This window comes from Equus quagga, chromosome 15, assembly GCF_021613505.1.
Source record: "Equus quagga isolate Etosha38 chromosome 15, UCLA_HA_Equagga_1.0, whole genome shotgun sequence".
NCBI lineage: Eukaryota > Metazoa > Chordata > Mammalia > Perissodactyla > Equidae > Equus > Equus quagga.
Genome location: NC_060281.1, coordinates 40,435,398 through 40,457,095, shown reverse-complemented (window position 1 = coordinate 40,457,095; position 21,698 = coordinate 40,435,398). Strand labels below are relative to the sequence as shown.

Genomic DNA, 21,698 nt, shown 5'->3' with positions numbered 1-21,698 from the left:
GTGGCTCTTCTGTTTACTGCAAATGGGGTTCCAGAGTCACAGTTCTTGCTTTTCGCTGTCTTGGCTTCTGCTGGATCAGTGATAGGCTTTTCCGTGCTGAACACTAGCTATGCGTGAGACTGTACTGTACAATTTTGATCTTGATCTTTGCTCTTGTCATGAGACTTTCTTGCCTTGGGTCTTTGAATACTCTGCTCTGGATGCTCTGATAAAGGGTAGTTAAGCTGATTTGCAAATGATAAGGCCCATGGCACTTTCATTAGATGAAGTGTATTTAAGAAGAACTCTAAGCTAATATGCATGGACAGCTAATCCTGTGTCTTAGAAGATCTTTTGGTATCCTAATGAAAGGAGACATTACTTTTCCTCCCAGACAGTTCTGATGGCAATTTACTTCACCTATGTAGCTAATAATAAATCTCTGAAGTTGCATGGTCCTTCCCCACTACCTGCAGCTGGGGAGTCGTCCTTCCTTCTGTTCCCACTTAGCTTCTCCACTTCCTCACCTTCTCTCTGTCCACTCACCCCCGGCGGGCATGTGCAGGTGCTGAGGACCTGTGGGCTCTCCTCCCGTGAGCAGCTCCTCATGGAGCCCCTTCTTCCTTGCAGAGTCCCCCAAGGGTTCAGCCTGCATTTCTCTCCAGAGCTGTCTTGTGTACCATGCTGCTTGTGGTTGTCTTTCCTTCCAAGGCTGGCAGGTCGGTTGAGGCTCCTCAGGGATCCCCTTATTTGCTGCTTCAGAAAACAAGCACAGAGGCATAGGACCCCTTCCATTTTCAGGGTTACATTTGTCACTTTGTGGAACAGACCAGGAAAAGCAAGAGAGCCAGATGTGGGGAAGTTACTGAGATTTCAGAAGGCTTGCACAATTTTAAGACAGTCTTATATGATTTGGTTCTTGACGCCCCAGCTATACTCTCTTGTTGAATCTGAGCTAGAGAATGGCAAGTGGGAGTCCAGGCTGGTAGGTAAGGTATTGTCACTGGGCATTTTCTGTTTCCTGAATTCATGTGTCCTGAATTAGTGACCAAAAAAAGATTATTTCATACCTCGTGGGCATGAGAATGAATTGGAGACCTGGAGAGGATGCCCTGTGTTTGCTTTCTTGCTCAATCTTAGTTCATTTTGGCCCTTGGAGCATCCTCGCTCCTTTTTCAAATCGCCTTGAGTCAGTTTCTATTCTCTGCCTGCGTCCTTGGGATAGCAAAAATGTTGCAATTTGGGGAAACTTTTTGTCCAACTTTGTTCACTGAGTCACAGGCACTGCTTGTGCTGATGAAAATCAAAACCAGCTTGCAGAGAATGACTTAGTCCAAAGCTTGGCTTGTTTGTGTGGATGTTTCCATCTAAGTCTCTTGGGCATCCTGTTCCTTGTCAGAACTTTTATCCCCTCAAATTCATCATTTGTGAATTAAGCGTGAAGTTGTGGGAGCTGTTTCCTTTTCAGCAGTTTGCCTCTCTAGAAAAAACTTTCCGAGTTTAAATAGCCCTTAACCCTCTATCATTTTACCGTCCTCTCCCTGGTCTCTGTGGGGGAACATGTTGGGTCATCTCCATTCAATATTTCTTTCTCTTTCTAGACAAGGCCTGGATGGAAGAAGTTGGTCCAATTTTTCCTGCCCGGTTTTGCATATTAGCAAAGCATCTGCAGCAAAGAAGAGGCTATTAGCACCTTGTCACACTTGCTTAAGCATTGTCCCATTTGTGTGTGCTTGCTGCAGAGATTTAATGAAAGTGGCATCTGTCTTTACATCTGACATATGCGGGGTGTCCATGGAGCTGAACAAGTGGTGTTAGCAATGGTGTATGTGCGGGAAGCCTGCGCACTCCATTCCTTTCTGTCTGGCTTTGTATTCTTGGAGAAGAGCCGGTTTCTCTATTCATCAGAGTAGGGTGCTACATGTTAATATTCTGGAGAGTGATGCTTGTGGTGTATTTAACCTTAAATTCAGGGATGGCTTTTTTTTTTTTTCAAGTGTCTTCACAGACAATTTATACTTCCCACTCATTTAGCAAGCCTCTATGTTATTGGATCAGTCTGCTTGGGTTTGAATCCTGAAATTACTATTTGCTACCATCTAACCTTGGGCAAGTTATGTAACCTCTCTGTGCCTCACTTTCCTCATCTGTAAAATGGGCCTAATAAAAGAACCTACTTTATCGATTTATTTTCAAAGTTAAATGAGATATTACTTATAAAATATTTTAAATAGTGTCTGGCATATAGTAAGTCATCAATAAATCTTAGCATTATTACTGTTGTGAGGGGTGGTGCTAAATGCTCTGATTATAAGAATCTGATTGTATATTCATAGTCCTGGATTACTTGGGTATATTTTATATAGATTCCCAAGAAGTACTCTACTTTCCATCTTTCCTTGGCCCTGTGCAAGATACATGTTTCGATATTTTCTCTGCTCAGAGCTATTTTAAGGCAGTATCGACTGTCTACAGAAATGGATTTAGGATTTTCTCACTCGGCTGCTCTTAAAGAGGGTGCATTGTTTTTGAAAAATCTTTCTTTAAGAAAGGGTATAAGTAACATTGTTGAGAATGTGTCTCTGAAGACAGTGCTGTGCATTTTCTCTGGGTATCTTTTTTTGTCTCCTTTTCACTGCAAATCTGGATGTGTTCAGAAATAAGCTGAAGCCCCTCTTTTACTTCCAAGTTAGTCAGATTTCAAAAAAAGCCCCCAAATCAGTCATTGGCTCCTGTTCATCCCTGTGGGGCTTAGCTGGCACCTTTGGGACACGGCCGCCTGTTCCTGGTGCCTCACTCAGATGGCTTCCTCCTGGATTTCAGTTATGATTGCTCTCATTTTATGGTGAGGGGCATTATTTGGGTTCAGTGGCCCATGTAGCTCCACACTCGAGGATTCCTGGGCATGTTGGATTCTGAATCTCAAGGCCATGCTGGACTCTCACCTAAACAACCTTTAGATTGGAGTTTCTCAGCCTCAGCATTATTGACATTTTGGAACAAATCGTTCTTCACTGAAGGGGGCTGCCTGTGCAGTATATGATGTTTGATAGCATCCCTGGCCTCTACCCACTAGACGCCAGCAGCATCACCCCTTCCTCCCAGTTATGACAATTAAAAATGTCTCCAGATGTTGTCAGATGTTCTCTGGGTGGCAGAACTGCCCCAGTGGAGAACGACTGGTTTAGAGCAGTGGTTCCCAAAATGTCAGAGAGCAGGTGCATACCTAGTCATGCTTAGCTGATAGAGTTATAGCTAAGTCTGAAAACTGACAGTTCTATAATATAGGTATGGCTGATTTACCTAAAAATATATATGCATTTTAAAATACTTATTTTTGAAGTATTTAGATACCTATATCTATATATAACAAAAAAAAACAGATTGCACCGAACAGGAGTTTGTCTTGTTTTAAGATACCTAATAGATTCTATCAGTAGTTCTCAGTGTGTGGTCCTGAGAACAGAAATATTAGCGTTACCTGGGAACTTGTTAGAACTGTGAATTCACAGAGGTCCCTTGCAGAGGTCCTGAATTTCAAACTCTGGGAGTGAGGCCCAGCAGTCTGGTTTAACAAGCCCTTCAGGTGATTTTGATTCACGTGGAAAGTTGAGAATCATTGGGTTCTTAAGTAAGCACCAATTAGATACCTGTAAAATAAGGCTTATTGAGAATAATCATAAGCCACCATATACAGAACTTTGAAATCCGTTTAGAAAAATGACTTTTACTGGGCAGGTCATGCTAGGTGTCTGCTGATCATATTAATGAGCCAATTGTGGCAAGAACAGTAGAAGTGGAACATGGTGACAGAGCACTGGCTGGCTGCTTTGGAAAGGGTGACTCCTAAAGTTGAGTGAATCAAAGTAATGACTATATCTAGGCACTGTGTTTTTCAGTTTTCTCTGAGACGCAGCTGGGCAGCTGCTCATAGGGTTTCCTGTCTTGCTTGCTTGTCTGCTGACTTCTCTAGGTATCCTCATCCTTCTCTAGGTTTCTCATTAACTGAGGCAACCTTAATATATGTGTATTTTTTGTCACCTGGAAGACCCCAACAAATATACACTCCCATTAGAAGACCATGTGTTCTCTGCAGACAGGTTTCATGGCATGCTGCTTCCTTTAAGCAGAGATTCCTATCCTGGCTGTGCCTCAGAATCACATGGGTAGCCCTTACCTCATTATTTGAAAACACTCTCCACATGGGATCCTGGTATGCAGCTGAAGTCCACATTATAGGAAAGAATGGGAGACGGAAGCTGTACATTTCAGTATGCAATGTTGACTGTCCCAAAAGAAACCTGCATAGGGTGTATTTCAGAAAACCTTAGATCAGACCAAAGGGGCCAACTTACCATATTCGTTCCAGGCATCTATTGCTTTGACTAGGACAACATTTTCTCTTAATATTTCCTGTTAAGGCCCCTCAGTACCATCTCTTTTGAGGGAGGTGCTGAGTTAGGACCTTAACAAAAACCATTGGAAATACAGGCCGTGGAGTGTTGAAATCAGCCTTGTGAATCATTTTCTAAAAATTCAGTGGGCCTAAAGAAATTTCTTTGTAGTTGAAGGATTGGCGTTGACCCTCTCCAATTTTTAGTGCCTCCCTTATCCTTCCAGTCATCTCTTCCTCCCTCTCTTTCTCGTTAAAGCCTGGAAAAGAATACAAGTAGTTTTGTGCAGCAAATCCATGGGATTCTTTGACACAAATCACTCCAGAGGGAAATGAGTGGAGATACAGAATATTTTACTTTGTTGCTCAGATGGTTGAGTTCCATTAGGGTAATAGATTCTGGGTACGTGGGCCAGTGCTTGTTTTCAAGGCCAGCTTAAAGGATTTGGGGCCTGACCAAGAGCATAATCAGGATTCTCTTGTTCTCAAACTAGTATCCTTGAGGAGATTATAAACTACTCCAGAGTCTAGGACTCTTTTTTTAACTTTTACTTTCGTATCAAGCACCCCTAGCCCTGATCTTTTTCAAGGTATTCACAGAATATTTGCCTAGGAAATGATACAGGCCTGGAATACAAGTCTCAAGTCCAAACTTGTTTTCTCAAGGGCCTGGTAAGTCTCCTTACTCAGCAGCCTTATCTAACGTAGCCCATCTTTAATTTGTGCAGGATGCAGGGATCAATAACAGTGATGCAGCGAGGAGGGGAGAAAGGCCGGCTGCGAACACTTGAACTGGACTCTGCGCTGGTCAGAATGATTAGTGCAGTCAAGAAAGCCATTAAGTGCTCCCCGACTCGTTCATTTCAGCTCTGCTCCCCGTTACACCCTGTTCCTAATCCAGGAGATTACAGGTTGCTTAAGGAGAAAGGTTGTCACATCTCACTATGGTGGGACTGTGCAGTGTTTGTGCCACTGTCTCAGGAATGTGAATCCTTGTGCAAACGAGTTGCTTTTCTTGTTTCCCTTTCGCACTTCATTTCAGAGCGAGTGATTTGTTTCCTGTTTGTGAAGCCTTGATTTTGACTTTTAGCAGGTTCCTGGCACCTCCTTTGCCTGCACAGGTAGTCTTTCTTTTCATTGTGAGAATTGTTTACACGGATTCAATGAAAAGGTTTCTTTTCATAGGCTTTCAGAGATGACACTTTATTTCTTTCATGTGATAAAATTATAATGTGATTTTATTTCATTATTTTTAAGCAAGTAAAACTGTCACCTAAAATTTCACTTACAATTGTTGGAAGAACCGGGAAAGCATCTCATTTCTTATTGCTTCCACTAGCATCCCTTTTTTAAGCATATAAACCAGAAGAGGCCTGTGTGGCTCTAAGCCTGTGTTTCCCAAATTGGGGAACAGATCCTGCTCCCAAGATATGAATAGATGTCCTGGGAGTGAAGTGCTCCAGGCCCAAGGACTTGACTTTGCATTTCTCAAAGTTAAACAGGTGTCTCCATTTCTCTAGTCAGAAAGAACCTTTAGCATTCTTACTTAATATACATTGTACATTTCATGAAGCACCAATTAACATCTCATAGGACACTAGTGGTCTGAGGGATTCAGAGAAAAGCTGACAACTTATTTATTTCAGTGTCTTATCTTTTACATAAAGGACCTATATATTAGAATTTGTGATCCCTTTGGACAGTTGCCATATCTGCTTCTGATGCTTTACAAATTAGCCAATTGGACAAAAATTTGTCAAGACGACGTATTCGTCCATCCTTCTTTCAGGAAGATCACTGAAATGTTTCATTTACCAAATAATTATTGCTCACCATCTGTGTGTGAAGGTGCTGTGCTTTGCAGGAAGAAGGCTGTATTTTGGGAATTGACTGGGCTCGAGTCGAGGAAGAAGCCCTTTGTCCAGGGATCTCCTCCACTGAGTTTGGTTTGAGCAAAAGAAGTTGAGTCCGATAATCAATCTGCTTCTTATAAATGTTTAGGGGAATTTCAGAGCACTTTGCTTTGAAAAAGTATTGAGAAATGGGGCGGGCCAGGGCCGGGGGAAGTTTCCCTAAATACGTTAATATGACTGTGTGCACTTTATGTTACCAGGCTGCCTTCTCCACAGTGCTGAGCAGCCCTCACACATGGGAAGGGCTGTCACAGAGAAGAGGATGTGGATTTGTTATCTATGCTTATGACCTGGGGACAATGGATAAAAACTATTGGGGACTCAGGAACCTCAGAAAAATCTCCCCAGCAGAGCTGTCTGGTAATAGAAAGTTCTTATTTGTGTGTGGGGTGGAGGGTGGGAGCTGGAGTTTCTTGGAGTTGGACAAGTTCAAGTATATAGATGGCAAGATTGCTTGACTTCTTAACTAAGATGTCCCAGAGGATATTCAAGTAGGAAAATGCTTCCTTTGATCTACCATTCCAGCATTCAGAGTTTTCACTGTTCATATGTCAAATAATTTATGTTAGAGCATATTAAATGTCACAACTGTGCTGTTAAAAACTTAGAACTTCTATTAGGGAGGCCAGGACAAAGCAGTTGCTGAGAACCACTGAGTCTCACACTGACTGATGGTTCGGCTCCATGTTTGAATACACTTCATCGCTTTGAGCTGAAAATCAAATTGGGAAGTCTGGCCTTTGGTCCCTCGTGGGTTTGCTGCTTTGAGTTCCAGTAGAGATGGGAGAAGCTTTTTCGACTGTGTTTTGCAGGGCTGGATTTTGGCACGTCTGGATCTTCCTCTGAGCAGAATTCTCTCCCTGCCGTGCTGGTGGCAGAAGACAATGGGCGTTGTCATCTCTCTAGATGGGGAAAGATTCAGGGACCTTTAACCAGCCCCTTTTGTTTTGGGAACTTGGGAATTGGGAGACCTGAGGGTTAGTGCTAATGCTTTTAAGAACTCCTTAGGTCTGCTCTTTTAGTTAATAGTGTGGGGGTGGAAAAGCCGCCTTCCAGGAATACTGTGAGAGTGAGTGGGAAGTCGAGCTTTTAGTATTTTAGGAGAAAAGGGCCCAGCTAGTTCAGTGAATAATACATGAAGAGTTTTCTCCTTTCATTGTCCTCATTTCTTCGCTTTTCAAAGGTGAGGTAATTCACTAGAGCTCTCCCCCCACCCCCCCCCCCCCCCCCCCCCCCCCCCCCCCCCCCCGCCCTGAATTGTAGAGCTTCCTCTAAGTATTATCATTGTATTAAATGACATTAATTTTGTGGAGTCATTAAAACAAGTGGCAAGTTGAGGAGGCAGCTAGTTCGCCCTCTTGTTTCTCTAATGTGGCCTGCTCTGTAAGAATTGTTGCTCTCGTTCTCAACTTTGGACCCTTCCATTTTCTTCAGTGAGTTGTAGCCCATGGAGGCTGTTGATAATTTCTTATTCTAAAGTTGTTTTTTTTTGTGTGTGTGTGTAAGGAAGATTGGCCCTGAGCTAATGTCTGTTGCCAATCTTCCTCTACTTTGTGTGTGGGATATTCCCACAGCATGGCTTGAGGAGCAGTGTTAGGTCCACATCCAGGATCTGAACCTGCAAACCCCGGGCTGCTGAAGCAGAGCGCACGAACATTACACCACTGGGCCGGCCTCCTAAAGTTGTTTTTTGTAGGTGATCCCTGTGGCTTAGCTGATAGCACACAAAATAAAGGGATACAACGCTTCTCTCGCTGGAGCTTGGAGATCGCTGTCCTCCTTTGTGAATATGTAGCCATTGTGTAGGTTACTGGCCTGTAGGACTGCTTGTTGCAGGACCATCAGGACAGTGAGGCCCTCCTGTCTCTACCACTGAAAACATCATGTTCATTGAGCTGCTATTTGCCCCAGCCATTTAATTTTTTTTTACTTTAAAAATTATGGCTAAATATACATGACATAAAACTTACCATTTTAACCATTTTGTGTACAATTCAGTGGCATGAAGTATATTCACAATGCAACCATCACCACTATCCATTTCCAGAAATTTTTCGTCATTCCTAACATAAACTCTGTACCCATAAGGCAACAACTCCTCATTCCTCCCTTCACTCTGTGCTGGAAACCACCATTCTACTTTCTGTCTCTATGAATTTGCCTATTTGAGGTGCCTCATATAAGTAGACTCAGACGATATTTTTCCTTTGGTGTCTGGCTTATTTCATAAAGTGTAATGTTTTCAAGGTCATCCACATTGTAGCATGTATTAGAACTTCATTCCTTTCTATGACTGAATACTATTCCATCGTATGGATGTACCACGTTTTGTTTATCCCTTCATCTGTTAATGGACATTTGGGTTGTTTCCACCTTTCAGCTATTGTGAATAATGCTGTGAACACTGATGTGCTGGTCCCTGCTTTTAGTTCTTTCAGGTATGTTCCTAGGAGTGAAATTGCCAGATCATATGATAATTCTATGTTTAACTTTTTGAGGAGCCACCAAACTATCTTCTGTACTGCCCTGGCTGTATGAAAACTGAGCAGCAATACCTACGCTTGCAGGAAGAGTTCTCACATATTTATCAACCATTTAAAGCTTTAAGTTAGAAAAGTAAACAGAGTGCATTTGTTAACAGTTTAATTATATATTTACATTATGTTGTGGAATTTATTCATCTTCCTTGCATGTCACTTGTTTGGGTACCTGCCTTGTGTTCCCCACTTCATTAGGAGTTCCTTGACCTGATCTGCATATTTCCATCTATAGCCTCCTGTTTTTTTTTTTTTGGCCCTTTGGTGAGGAGGATTGTCCCTGAGCTAATATCTGTGCTAATCTTCCTTTATTTTATATGTGGGACACTGCCACGGCATGGCTTGATGAGCAGTGTGCAGGTCTGCGCCCAGGATCTGAACTGGTGAACCTGGGCCGCCGAAGCATAGTGTGTGAACTTAACTGCTATGCCACTGGGCTGGCCCCTGTAGCCACCATTTTTGTACTTTATACAGCAATAGTTGCTTGTTGATACAATGATTAGATGTGCAACATATTCTCAAATATCATTTAAAAAAGATATCAGGAAACACGTTGGAATCATTTCCAGGTTTTGTTTGGCCAAAGTTAAGATCTGATATTATTTGTTAATTTCTCTTGGTTGCAGAATGGGAAGTATTCCTGATGTTAAAAATAAATGGTAAAGATGGTGGTAAAACAGAAAAGTACTTAGATATTGGGGAATAGCTTCCATTGGGAGCCAAAATAGTGTGGAAAGAGAATTAAAATTCTTGGGGTAGTTCTATTCACGTCAGTTCTTACTTTGTTTACACACTGCTTTTCCTTTGGCCACTCTGTAGGCATCTAAATCGGAAGTTTAAAGCCTATTTTTGAGAGGTTGGGGACAGGTGAAACATAGGTTTTTGTGGGTGGTTGTTTTGTTTTTCATAGTCAACCAGAGTTTTCACCTCTTGGGTCAGAATGTTATCCACTTATTTGTAGCAATCTGACGCTGTTATGGCAGGTGCCTGTGGGTATTGGCCTTTCGACGCAGATAAGACCTTAAATGAAGTAACCATCCAGTTATACTGAGACTGAAAACAATGGCTGTATTTGGAATGAGCTCCGTATTTAACACTGATGTAAACATTTTATTTTGATTAATAAAAGTAGCAGTAGCACAAGCACGGCTTTTGTGATTTTAGCCTCCCCGAGCCCTTATTTCTAGTCTCTTAGCGGTTAACTGTTGTCCACAGCTGAGCCAAAACTGTATTTTTGCAGGAATTAAGCTTAAAATAGGCAGTTTGAGGTTGTAGTCAGCTGCAGAGTATGATATAACTTTGAGCAATGCAGTTTCCAACAGCAGCCCTTTCTCACTGTGGCTGAGAAAGCTTTTATTAGCAGGATTTCGTATGAGGTTCCCTGGGACAGGCTGTGGTGCAACTTTCTCTTTGTGAAATAGTGAAGTAGGAAAAAATAATGTTATTCTCTCTTTAAAAAAAAACCCTTCAGTTTATAATTATCAAGGGTATTGGAATCTGGATTATCTTATAAGGGAAGGTAGAAGGTCAGTTAATAAAAATGAAACCCATTTCCTTCTTCGAGTGGTTAAGCTTAGGCTGCCCCTGAGAAAGCCCATTTACTCATCCTCATAGAGTTCACTACTAATTCAGCAAATACTCATGGAGCCTCTGCCACATATCTGGCCTTGTGTTAGAAGTCAGGGATAAAGCAAAATGAGACAGATTTTAGTCCTGCCTCCTGCAATTTAGGCCACTTCCAAGTTTTCCCCTAGATCTCTCTCTTTTTAAACTGTGTTAATTATAAGTTCATTACCATGGAATGCACCCATTTAAAGTTTATAACTCAGTGCCTATGAGCATCTTCACAGAGTTGTGCATCCATTACCACAACCAATTTTAGCATCTTTTCATTACCCCCAAAAGAAATCCCATGCCCTTTAGCTCTCACTTCCAATCCTCCCATCTCCCTCAGCCCCTGGCATCTGCTGATCTACTTTCTGTCTCTCTGGATTGGCCTATTCTGGATATTTCTTATGAAAGGAATTATATATGACCTTTCTTGTCTGGCTTATTTCATTTAGCATAATGTTTTCAAGGTTTGTGTTGTGGCATAGATCAGTACTTCATTCCTTTTTATGGCTGAACAATATTCTGTTGTTTGGATAGGCCACATTTTGTTTATCCATTCATCCATTGATGGACATTTGGGTTGTTTCTACCTTTTGGCTATTGTGAGTACTGCTGCTATGAACATGCGTGTATATGTTTTTGCATGGACATATGTGTTCATTTCTCTTGGATCCCCCACATCTCCTGCCCATCCCACAGATCCAGACCATTACATCACAGAATAATGTAGAAGGGTCAGATATTATGGAAGCAAAAAGGAGGAACATGTAGCCCTAATTTAGGGAGGCAAGGCTTCCTGAGGACACTATGTCCAAGCTGAGACTTGAAAGGATGAAGTAAAAAGTTTTTCAAACTGTCGGTCATGACTCGTTAGTCGGTTGTGAAATCAGTTTAATGAGTCCTGGCTAGCATTTTTAAGAGCTGAACTGAAATGGAGTAGTAGATATTAGCATCCCGTGTGGTAAGGGTAAGTATTGTGTAAAATTCATCTTTGTTACATTTGATCATATAGTGTATTATAGTGTAAATATATTCTGTTCTCTAGGTTATAGTCAGGAAAATGTGAAAGCCACTGCGCTAGGGATTTTGAAAAGGGGATTAGATTATTAATCTGGAAGTTTAAATATGGTCCTAGTAGAAGATGGAGAGACAGAGCTAAGAAAGGATAACCTAGAAATCTGAAGATCCTTTGAAAGCTTAAAGTTCTATGATGTTTGTCATTTACAATTATTCATTTATTCAGCAGATATTAAAATATTCTACCATGTGCCTGGACTGTGCTAGGTTCTGGGGCATACCATGGAAGATTTATATGTTCCCTGTTCTTTTGGACTTTACAATCTGGCAGGGAAGATGTACAAGAAGCAGTCACAATGACTTCTGGTAAAACATGGCAGATGGAACACATGAATATCTCTAGTCCTTCGAAACACCTCTAAGATGAGAAAGCAAAGGAATAAAAAAGATGTAGGCCACACAAAGATAGGAGGGTAGGAGAGGAGACCATAGCAGCTAAGAGCCATCACCAGGTTTTTGGAAGGAGGGCATCGCGGACATGGTAGAGCAGAGGCAACTGGACCCTAAGGGTCTCAAAGAAGGATGCCATTGCGAAGTGGGCCAGTTAGCCCTCTAGAGCCCCAGGAAGGGCCAGGATTTGGAAGTCCCAGGTCTTACACTGGTGAATGTAGGATATGGAGCTGAAAAGAAGGGCATTAGATGACGGTCTTTAAAGGCTGTTAATCTCAGTCCCCACCCCCCCACCCATCAGATTCAGGTGACTGCCCCTCATATCATCCTAAGGGAGATGCCAAGCTTATATAGTGAAGCTGTAAATCATTAGACCATTAGACGTCAAACCCCCCCACCCCCCACACCTGCAATAAGACACACCCATCAGAAACAATGGTACACTTAGGCAATGATTCTCAAATGGGGTTGGGGAGGAGGAAGACGGGAAAGAGGCCAAATCCCTATGGGTTTGTCATAATCTCAGAGGGGCAGGGGATGCATAGTGTGAAAAGTTGCCTCCAAGGTGCTTCTGAAGACACTACCCTCCCACCCCACCCTGACTTTCAGTCGCTGATTTTGTTCCAGGAGGCATTCGCTGCCTATCAAACTACTGGTACATTATTTTCCTCTTGGCCAATAAGCGTATTTTGAACATCCATGGTATATACTGTGTGCCAGTCGGGTACTATGTTTTGTGGGCAGTGATAGCAATAGTAACCACAAAAAATTGTCCCATGCCCATAAAATCTGGTTATTCATGATAATATACATTCTAAGTTACTTACTTTCAACGTAAGATATTTTGTTAAGGTAAAGGGTAAAAACTTTTCTGTCCCATCCCGTCTTCGCCTCCTTCTACTTCCTTTCATTTTGGGTGTGCCCAAATAAATTTCAAAGCACCAGAGATTTATAATGCCCCTTACAGCAGCTTTACCAAAGGTGGGACTCTGTATGTCATAAACTTACTGTAATTTTGTTTAACTGCTTTAGTGCATGAGTATATATATCCCCCAATACATCTCAGGGAGACCTGAGAGCTCCTCACTGGTTTATGACACCAAGGATGATTTCCAAATTTTAGGCGTCCTTCCTCTTATTCCACCAATTATTTTTTTCTCCTGGGAAAATAGCCAGGAAGATTGCAAAACATAAGCTTTTAAAAAGACAAAACTTCATGATTGTAAGAATGTAAACTGAGGGCCACACCCATAATAAATGTGGAATTTTAATTCCTAACACATTTCTTTTTCTCAAACGCATGGTAAGTCTCTTTAATTGAGGATGTAGAAACTTCCTTTTTTAGAGTTGATATTTTTGGGGTAGGGCTCATTCAGTCTTATTATTGGGACAGCTTTTGGAATTCCCATGCCCCCTTTTCAAATTACTTTCATCTCCTTTTCCGTAAGAAATTACTGAAGACATTTGTTTGAAATGTTGCCAGGTTTAAGGAGATTTGCATTATTTAAGGCAGATCTCTGTAATGTCCCACCTCTGTTCATGCCAGTGCCTGAAATTTCCTTTGCATGACTCAGTCAAAAATAGGCCAGGGAAGGGAATCAGTGGGGAGGAGAAGAAATCCTCGTTTCTCTTTCTGAGTTGCAAAGGGTTTTTATGAAGGTTTTCATTTAATTGAGCTTGTTTCCTTCAGTGGATCACAGCATCTGATGCACTTAAAGACACCCTCCTTGAACTGGCTTGCAAGAACTCTGCACAAGACTGGATATGAGCTGGGCTTGCCTTCCACAGTTTTAGTTTGAAAATAATTTTTCCTTTTCATTTAGTGGACAGAGTTATCTTCCTAAAGTGTGGGAGTGATTAGTTTAAGAGAAAACAAACTGTACTTAGATTTGCAAAATAGGTGACCTGAATATTTGCCCAGAGGGAGAGAACAGTCCTTTCCTCCCCCCACCCTTCCTGTCCCAGTGCTACAGCGGCCCCTGGGGATGGCCTTCCTCCCAGGGACTAGGGGTTGCTGTCTCCCCTGCCCGCTTGCCCACAGGCCTGTCTCACATGGACTGGCTTGTTGCCCTGGGACTTTTTTTCCCTTGGTCAAGTGGCTTCCCTGATCGTTTTATATATTTAGTGCCAATGTGCAGTGGGGTCTATAGGGCTGCAGCTATAGTGGACAGAAAGATATGGGGGTGAGGGCCGAAAACCCATCTGGATGGACCGTGTTTAGAATCAGGAAGGCTCGTGGGGCGAGTGGTACAGCTTGCCAATGAAGAGCAGGGCTCTGTGCCCAGGTCCCACAGCTCACTAGTTAGCAGTCAGGCAAAGAGTTGAGGACAAAGACCTGCTTGTATCCGTTAATAGTGCCAGCATTTCTAAGATCTTTAGATCTTTACTCAGGGAAAGCAGATTTTTTTTTTAAGGTTATTTGGGAGAAACCAGAAGTAGTATATTTTTTTAAAAAAATAGGCACTTTGAACTTTCAAATACATGTATTTTAGGGCTCACTTGTCTGGAGATTGGCCAGTTCCTTCTCTGACTTTTTGCCTTTCAATGATTTCTTTCACTCCTTGGAATGGGCACGAGAAAGCAAAGGATGGAAAGCATGGAATGAATTTTGCCAAAAACTAGGCCCCAGCGAAACTCGGAGGGGAAGAGATAATGAAAATTATTGAGTCCAGTGAGATTTGAACATTATGTGTTCAATTATTCTATGTTTTCCTTTCAGGCTCTAATTTCACTGGTTCAGACATTTGAATGTAGGGAAAAATATGCGAGGCAGAAGGACACGAAGGATCCTAGAGGAAGTCTAAACTGCTATGCAAGTCTTTTTCTGCCTGAATTTTAAAGCGAGCTTATATATTTTGTAACGTGTGTACGTATTATTCACAATTATAGTCCAGCTAATTTTTGCAACCCCTCCCTGACAATATCTCTGCTATGTCCATAGTTTCCTGGTGTGTCTGTTTCCTTAAAGGAACCTTCTCTATCTTCCTTATAGATTTTTACCAAAGTCGAGCATACTCTTCGCTTTGTTGCAAGTACTGGCTGTGATACAGATGGAGGTACTGTATATAAATGCCCCAAAGAAAGGTTTATTTTTATAATGGTTAGATTTCACCTACATATTTAAAGTGTTGCTGTATAAACTGATCTGCTTTGAAGTCAGAAAAATTAGCAGCAAGATCTTAGAGGGGACTGAAGAGTTTCACTGAGTCATAGATTGTTATAGAGGGAATGGTACGTCAGAGATAGGGTGTCACTGCTTTGTTGAAAGGAGAAAAAAATAGTAATAGCTCCCATTTAATAAAGGCTTCCCATATGCCAGTACTATATGCAGTAACTGTTTTAATCCTCTCAGTAACTCTGTGAGGTGGGTCCTATTGTTGTCTCCAATTTACAGACGAGGAAGCTGAGGCCAGAGACTGGATGGCCTCTCAGGTTTTCAGTGAGAGGCAGCATATGGATGAGGCCATATGTCTCAGATTGTAGACAGTGCTCATTTTCCCTATTGAAGGAAAATTGCCTAGACTCCCCTGCCTAACCCCGGGAATCCTGTGGTGGACTGAGGTTTTTTCCTAGACACCAATTCTAGCCTCGACTTGATCCTTATCTGGTCATTGATTGCTCACTGTTTGAGAACACTAGGCACTCCTCAGTTATAAACAGCCCCCTCGCAGACATAGTAGGTTGCACACTGTTGCCCCCTCTGCTGTCCACCCTAAGGACTCCCCAAATACCCACTCTGTGGTGGAGGGTGCCAGGCTAGGGCACTGGCTGTCCCACAGCCTCCTCCACACATACCAATCCCTTCCTTCTTTCTCTCTTGCCTCTTTCTCCCTCACCCGTGCTTTTTTTTGGGGGGGGGGGGGGGGGGTGTTGTGTGTGTTTCCCTCAGGCAGATAAGGTAATTCTATCTCTGGTGATCTCTTATTCTTTCGATGACAAAATGCATTCTTAGTTTCACACCTTTGTCAAACAAATGAAGGTGCCCCTTCCTGGAAACTGGGGATTGCTAGGGTCTGACTCATCAATATTCTAAGCTTAGTTTCCCTTTCCCTGTGCTCCCTCAGTATTAGATACAATAGAATTAATAGCGAAAGAAACAGACACTATCTAGCCCCTTGCTACTCAAATTGGGGTCCATGGACCGGCATCGTTGGCATCTCCTGGGAGCTTGTTAGAATTGCAGACTCTCACCCCGTCCCAGACCTAGAGAACCCGAGCCTGCATTCTAACAAGATCCGCGGGTGATTATGTGCACGTAACATTTAGGCAACGCTGAGAGTCTGCTCTACTTCATTTCTTTCCTTATTTTTAAGGCTAAATGTTAAGACTTGGTCACAGCTGAAAGCCTTCAGTGTCATTATTAGTAGTGATGCTGGTCCTGATGAGGTTTGTGGATGACTTTAAATTGAGAAATGTTTCTTGACGTAAGCTGAGAAATGTTTCTAATAACCAGAAAGACAGAATTGAAAGTAGACTTAATTAACTAGTGAAGTGATTTCTCTAAAGCAGGTGAAACCTCTATAGGGAGCACCGGCTGCCCAGCAAAATGTCATGTAGAGTAAGGAATGGGCCCCAATACAACTCAGGCTGTTTGCATTGGTCAAGAAGGACCATCCTTGCCATCCTTCAGCCTGGTGGACAGCCTGTCCCCCAGGGACTGACAGGGTCTCAGTTTTGAATTGTCTTAATGATTCTGGGTGAGATGGTTCATATTCTAATGGGCTAATTATTATGTCCTCATCATGGTGCTGCTCTTGAATCCTGTTAGGTTACTAGAAAACAGTGCACCTGGAGGTGTGTTACTTTGTGTTCTAGGGTTGTTTTTCTAGAGGTATGATTTATCAGTAGGTCCTTAGTTGTTTTTTTGTTTGTTTGTGAGGAAGATTCACCTTGAGCTAACATCTGTTAGCCAATCCTTTTTTTTTTTTTTTTTTGCTAGAGGAAGATTAGCCCTGAGCTAACATCTGTGCCAGCTTCTTCTACTTTGTATGTGGGATGCCTCCACAGCATGGCTGATGAATGGAATAGGTCCACACCCGGGATCTGAACCTGCGAACCCCAGGCCACCGAAGCAGAGTGCATGGAACTTTTAACCACTCTGCCACGGGGCTGGTCCCTGGTCCTTAGTTTTTAATTAGAAAGTTGAGTAAAGGGGGAAGGTTTGAGGACCGTTTCTACAATTTAAAAACTAAAAGCTGTCATTGAGAACACTGATCATTATATTTCTTCTGTAATGCATATTGTCCTTGGGACAAGTTTCCTCTCAAAGTTGAATTGGGAACTTTTAAAAATACTAAATAGTGAGTGCCGTAACTCATGGTATTATTTTCGTATTCTTGTCTTCTGGGAAGCTCCTAAGTTCTGTTGACTCTGTCTTAGAAGCTGTCCTTTACCAGGCCTTCTAATTCTCCTTCTATCTTTTCTTCCTTGTAATTCTTGTGGTAATAATTTGTTTTTTAGATTCTGCGATTTATTTTGTCATCTCAAACTCCTTTTAGAAGTAGCGAAGGAATAAGTTATTAACTTGGGTGTAATTAAAGACAAAAAAAGAAAAGGAAAAGAAGCCAGGAAGTGTATTAGTTTTGTTTCTGCTTTATTGACTTTACCTTGCTTGAGCATCTTCTATCTGCAGGTCTCTGGGCTTGGTATGTGTCAGGCCAAGCAGTCTGTCATTTTGTTTTGTCTGCCCTGAGGAGCTGTGGAGGTTTTAGGCAGGAGAAAGAGGCTGGCCCAGGGAGAGTGCTCTGGCAGCTGTGCGCACAGTGGGTTGGAAGGGGAGCAGCAGGGGTGTCAGTGTGGCAGCTGTCTGGGTGGTCTTAGACTGGGGCATCTGCAGTGAAATTGGAAAGGAGGAAAGGTTGATGTGAAAGGCCTTCTGGGGACAAAACTGATCTGGGCTACTGGTTAGATGCAGAGAGTAAGGAAAAAGGGAAGGATCTGTGTGACCCTGATTGTCAGGCCTTGAGAAAATCTTCTTCGAATATGATGTTCTTTTCGCCTTTCCTGATGATCTAAGCCTTGGGTCAGCAGAGTTTTTTTTTTTTTTTTTTTTTTTTTTAATTCTTTCTGAGCTGTTTGTCATAAATCTTGCTGTGGGAAAGAAGTGGCTGCAGAAGGCTCCTAACCTTTTCTTGGTCCCTTTGTTCTGTCCCTTACCTCAGGTCCTCCACCACTAGGGGGTGGAGTGGATTGAGCTTCCTAAGCAAGACCTCACTCATTTTTCAAGAACCCCCTTTTCTAATACAACTCGACTCACAGTTGTGTCTTGGGTATGAAGCATGAGGAAGTTTTACGAGGCAGCCACCCGGGACACCCTGCCTGGGAGCCATGTTCCCTTTGCTGTGAAGAAGCTCCCGGGAGTTCGGTTAAGCAGGCAGAGTTAATAACAGATGGCTGTCCTGGAGTGCCCGGATGTCAGCCCAGCCTTATGGCCCAGAAAACCCAGTCCAGCTTCTGAAGGCTGTTGTTTGCCTGGGTCTGTGAGGTGCCCGACGGGGACACAGGTGCCATCAGAGAAGGTTGAAATGCTTTTTCTTTTGATCTGAAGTGGAATCCTGACACACCTCATACTTAGTAAAGCCTTGCTCAGTGAATACCAAACTTTGAAAGTTGTGTTTACCTGAGGCTGGAGTCCTTGACAATTGTTAGCTCTTTGTTCATGAATTAGGCCCTTGAAGGTAGATATAGGAAGGTAAATCAAATGGGAAGGAGTTGCTCTGTTTAGAACAGCTAGGAACATAGACTCCTTTTCAAGGGTCCTGCTCTGGTGCTGCAGAAGCCTTAGCTTACGTGTTGAGTAAACTAATTAGACTAATTGTGAATCATTCTGGTTTATTCATCAGTGGAGTCTCTGCTTTGCAGCCTGTTCTGGGCTTCCCTTGGCTGCCTTCTTGTTCTGACTTCTGTGAATATTTGGGAGTAGTAAAATAACTTATAATTTATATTTAAAAAAAGTTTAGGTAAGTTTTTGCTGTATATAGTAGTATCATACTTTGTGCCTTTTAACATTGAAAGTTATGCTAATTTCAAAGAGCTAGGTTTCCTTAAATGGCAGAGTCTGTGAATCTGATAGCTAATTAAGGGAGGGTGAAGTCCTTTCTGTAGAGGAGGATGGGCGCAGAGTTTAATGCTCTGACTAACTTTCCTAATCCAGGGCCCGTTAACCTCCTGGAATGTATATGCTACCTTAATCTACATTCATTTTTTCTGGGGCCCAGAGCCCTTGTTAGATTTTCAAAGGAAAAGGTAGCCCTCTAACAACTGGGAATCTCTACAAAATGTTTTCGTGAGTGGGATATCATTGCTGCAGATTTGAGAAATAACTGAATCTCTCCTTATATCTGCGTCTTAAAAAAGATTGTAATGGGCCTCTGAGAGTGGCTTGAGTCCTATTTACACTGCATATCTGTCAGCAAACCCATCTGCACATGTTATATTCAGACACTAGTCAAAAAAGACGAATCAAGAAGGTTTAGTCGATGAACACAGGCAATGTTGCTTTAAAGACCCAAAATGTATCCAGAATATGGTGTTATTTCTACTGCACTTATAACATTGTTTCTAAAGAGAAGCAGGACTCCTATGAATAGGTAAAATGGGAGCATATATTCTTCCTCCTCCTCCTTGCCCACCCCTCTCCATGGTTAGAGCAGGTTTTAGAGGAGGGATGGGCACCACTGGGGGGTTTCTAGAGGGGTTAGAGAAAGCAATACCTTGTTAATTTTCTGCATCTGCATAAGCAAAGATATGGCCCTAAATTACAGGGAAGGTGTCCTTTTTGTGTGTGTTTGTTTTGGGATTGTAGTTTCCCAGGTCTGCTCATTTGCCTGTATGGCTGAATAATGACACGGTGGATAGTTCAGAGGGTAAGGAAAGTAACTTACTGAAACGTCCTGGTTTGCCTACGTTCTGACTAATTCGAAAACAATATTAATAGCTAATGGATATTTGGTGCCTCCCATTTGCTAGGAACTGTTTGTAAGCTTTTTACACATAATAACTCATTTTATCCCTCTAACAAATTACATGGTTTGAATAGGCCTTGTTCAGAAATAAAAAGGAAACAAGGTCACTAGTCCATAATCTCTTCCTGCAGGCTGGTCGAGTGTTTGAGATAACATTCTTGCCCTGACAGGGCATTCTTGGTGGAAGTGGTAGGGAGGTAGCTGAATGCTGCCTCCCAGCTTTTCTGGAGCTGGGAGGGGTGTGTGCTGCCTCTTTCAAAGACTCTCAGAAATAGGAGGAACCTTAGAGATCATCTAGATCTTTCTGCACCAGGTTTGTGTGCCACCCGCCCCCACCCCGCCTCCCCCCCAACACACACATTCCACATTCTCCACACACTAGTTGCCTGGCCTCTGCTCAAAACTCACAACTGTCTTCTCTTTAAATGTCCAGAAGTGAAATTACTCCTTGAAGGGAGCATTTACAGCACTTCGTTGCATATAATATAGTAGTTGGACAATAAAAATGTAGTTGTTTAGTATTTTTTTACCTTTATTGAATGTGCACCTACTAAGATGCAGGAACTTAGGAGGTTCCGTGGCAAAACGAAAAAAGGTCTTTGTACTTGATTTGTTCCCAGACTTAAAGGAGAGACAGATGGGCAATCTAGGCGTTGCAGTGGTGAGATAAGAGCACTGCTAGAGGCCACACAGAATGTTTGAGAATCTTCAGGAGGGTCTAATTCAGCCTTGATTCAGGGGAAGGTTGCATTTGAATGGATGAGTAAATTAATAGTAAGTGCATACTGTTATTGTAAACCTCAGGAATGTTACAGCCTGTAATACATTATGCAAATAGGAAAGATTAAAGGGATTTTTCCAAATAAAAGACAAAAATACCTTCTAAAAATGGAGATAACTGAATCAACAGAACGCAACTTATATCTGTGTTATTTATTACTCAGGAAAAGAAATTTAAGTAATTGATACTGTTTTGAGCCTTTCATTTCTTTCAGTTAATTTTAAGGAAATTCAATGCTTTTATACAAAGGAATAAATAGGGTGGGTGGTAAAGTGCTCTGGATTAAACACATGCGCACACACCCACCCACTGTTTTGGCAACATAAATGTGTGTGCATGGCAGTGAATGCTACACATAATTGTCAGCATTCTCTCCTGCTGTGGGGACTCTATATCATGATGAGTTGAAGTACTTACAATCTATAGATAATTCCTGTAATCATCAGAATGTATCCCAGAACAGCTAGGACACTTATGAAGAAGAACCACGAAATAGATGAAAATGTTTTTCAGGTTTGGCTAGTGGGGCTATTGGAATACAACAGATGAGAATTGTGTCTGATGGCCTCTGCGGGCATGGAGAAGCTGCCGGAGTGCCGCTCGCTCCCCGATGCTGCTCTGTGTTTGCTTGTAATGCTGCCCTCAGATCCGTGCTGTATTGATGCACGTTTCTTCTCTAGGAAAATAACCATTTCAGCAGGGAGGTGTGGCTTTGATCAGTAGCACTGCTGCCTAATCTCACATGGGAAGGGCGTTCCCAGGTGAGTTGGGTTGACCCCTTGTACTGCAGACACCCCCAAGGTGGGAGCCATTGTATCCCCAGCACTCAGCCCACCGTATGCCCAGTGTATCTGAGTAAACATTTGAAGAATGAGTGTCCCCTTCATTTCTAGCAGTGGGAAACTTCCCTGTAAGTTATCAGCAGAGAAAAGATAGAAAGTTGTCTTATTCTCCTTAAAACCTACACCGAAAATGCCAGCAGTACAATGAAACTGCATTTGACCTTATTTAACTTCTTCCTCTCTCAGTCTGCTTGGGTGCTCCCTTTGTGTG

General features: G+C 42.3%; 1 protein-coding gene across 8 annotated transcripts in view; it reads left to right on the top strand.

Moving 5' to 3' along the window:
• Positions 1-21,698, top strand: part of CARMIL1 (capping protein regulator and myosin 1 linker 1) — a 310,460-nt gene that overhangs the window by 17,224 nt on the left and 271,538 nt on the right. The gene's annotated exons all lie outside the window — the stretch shown is intronic.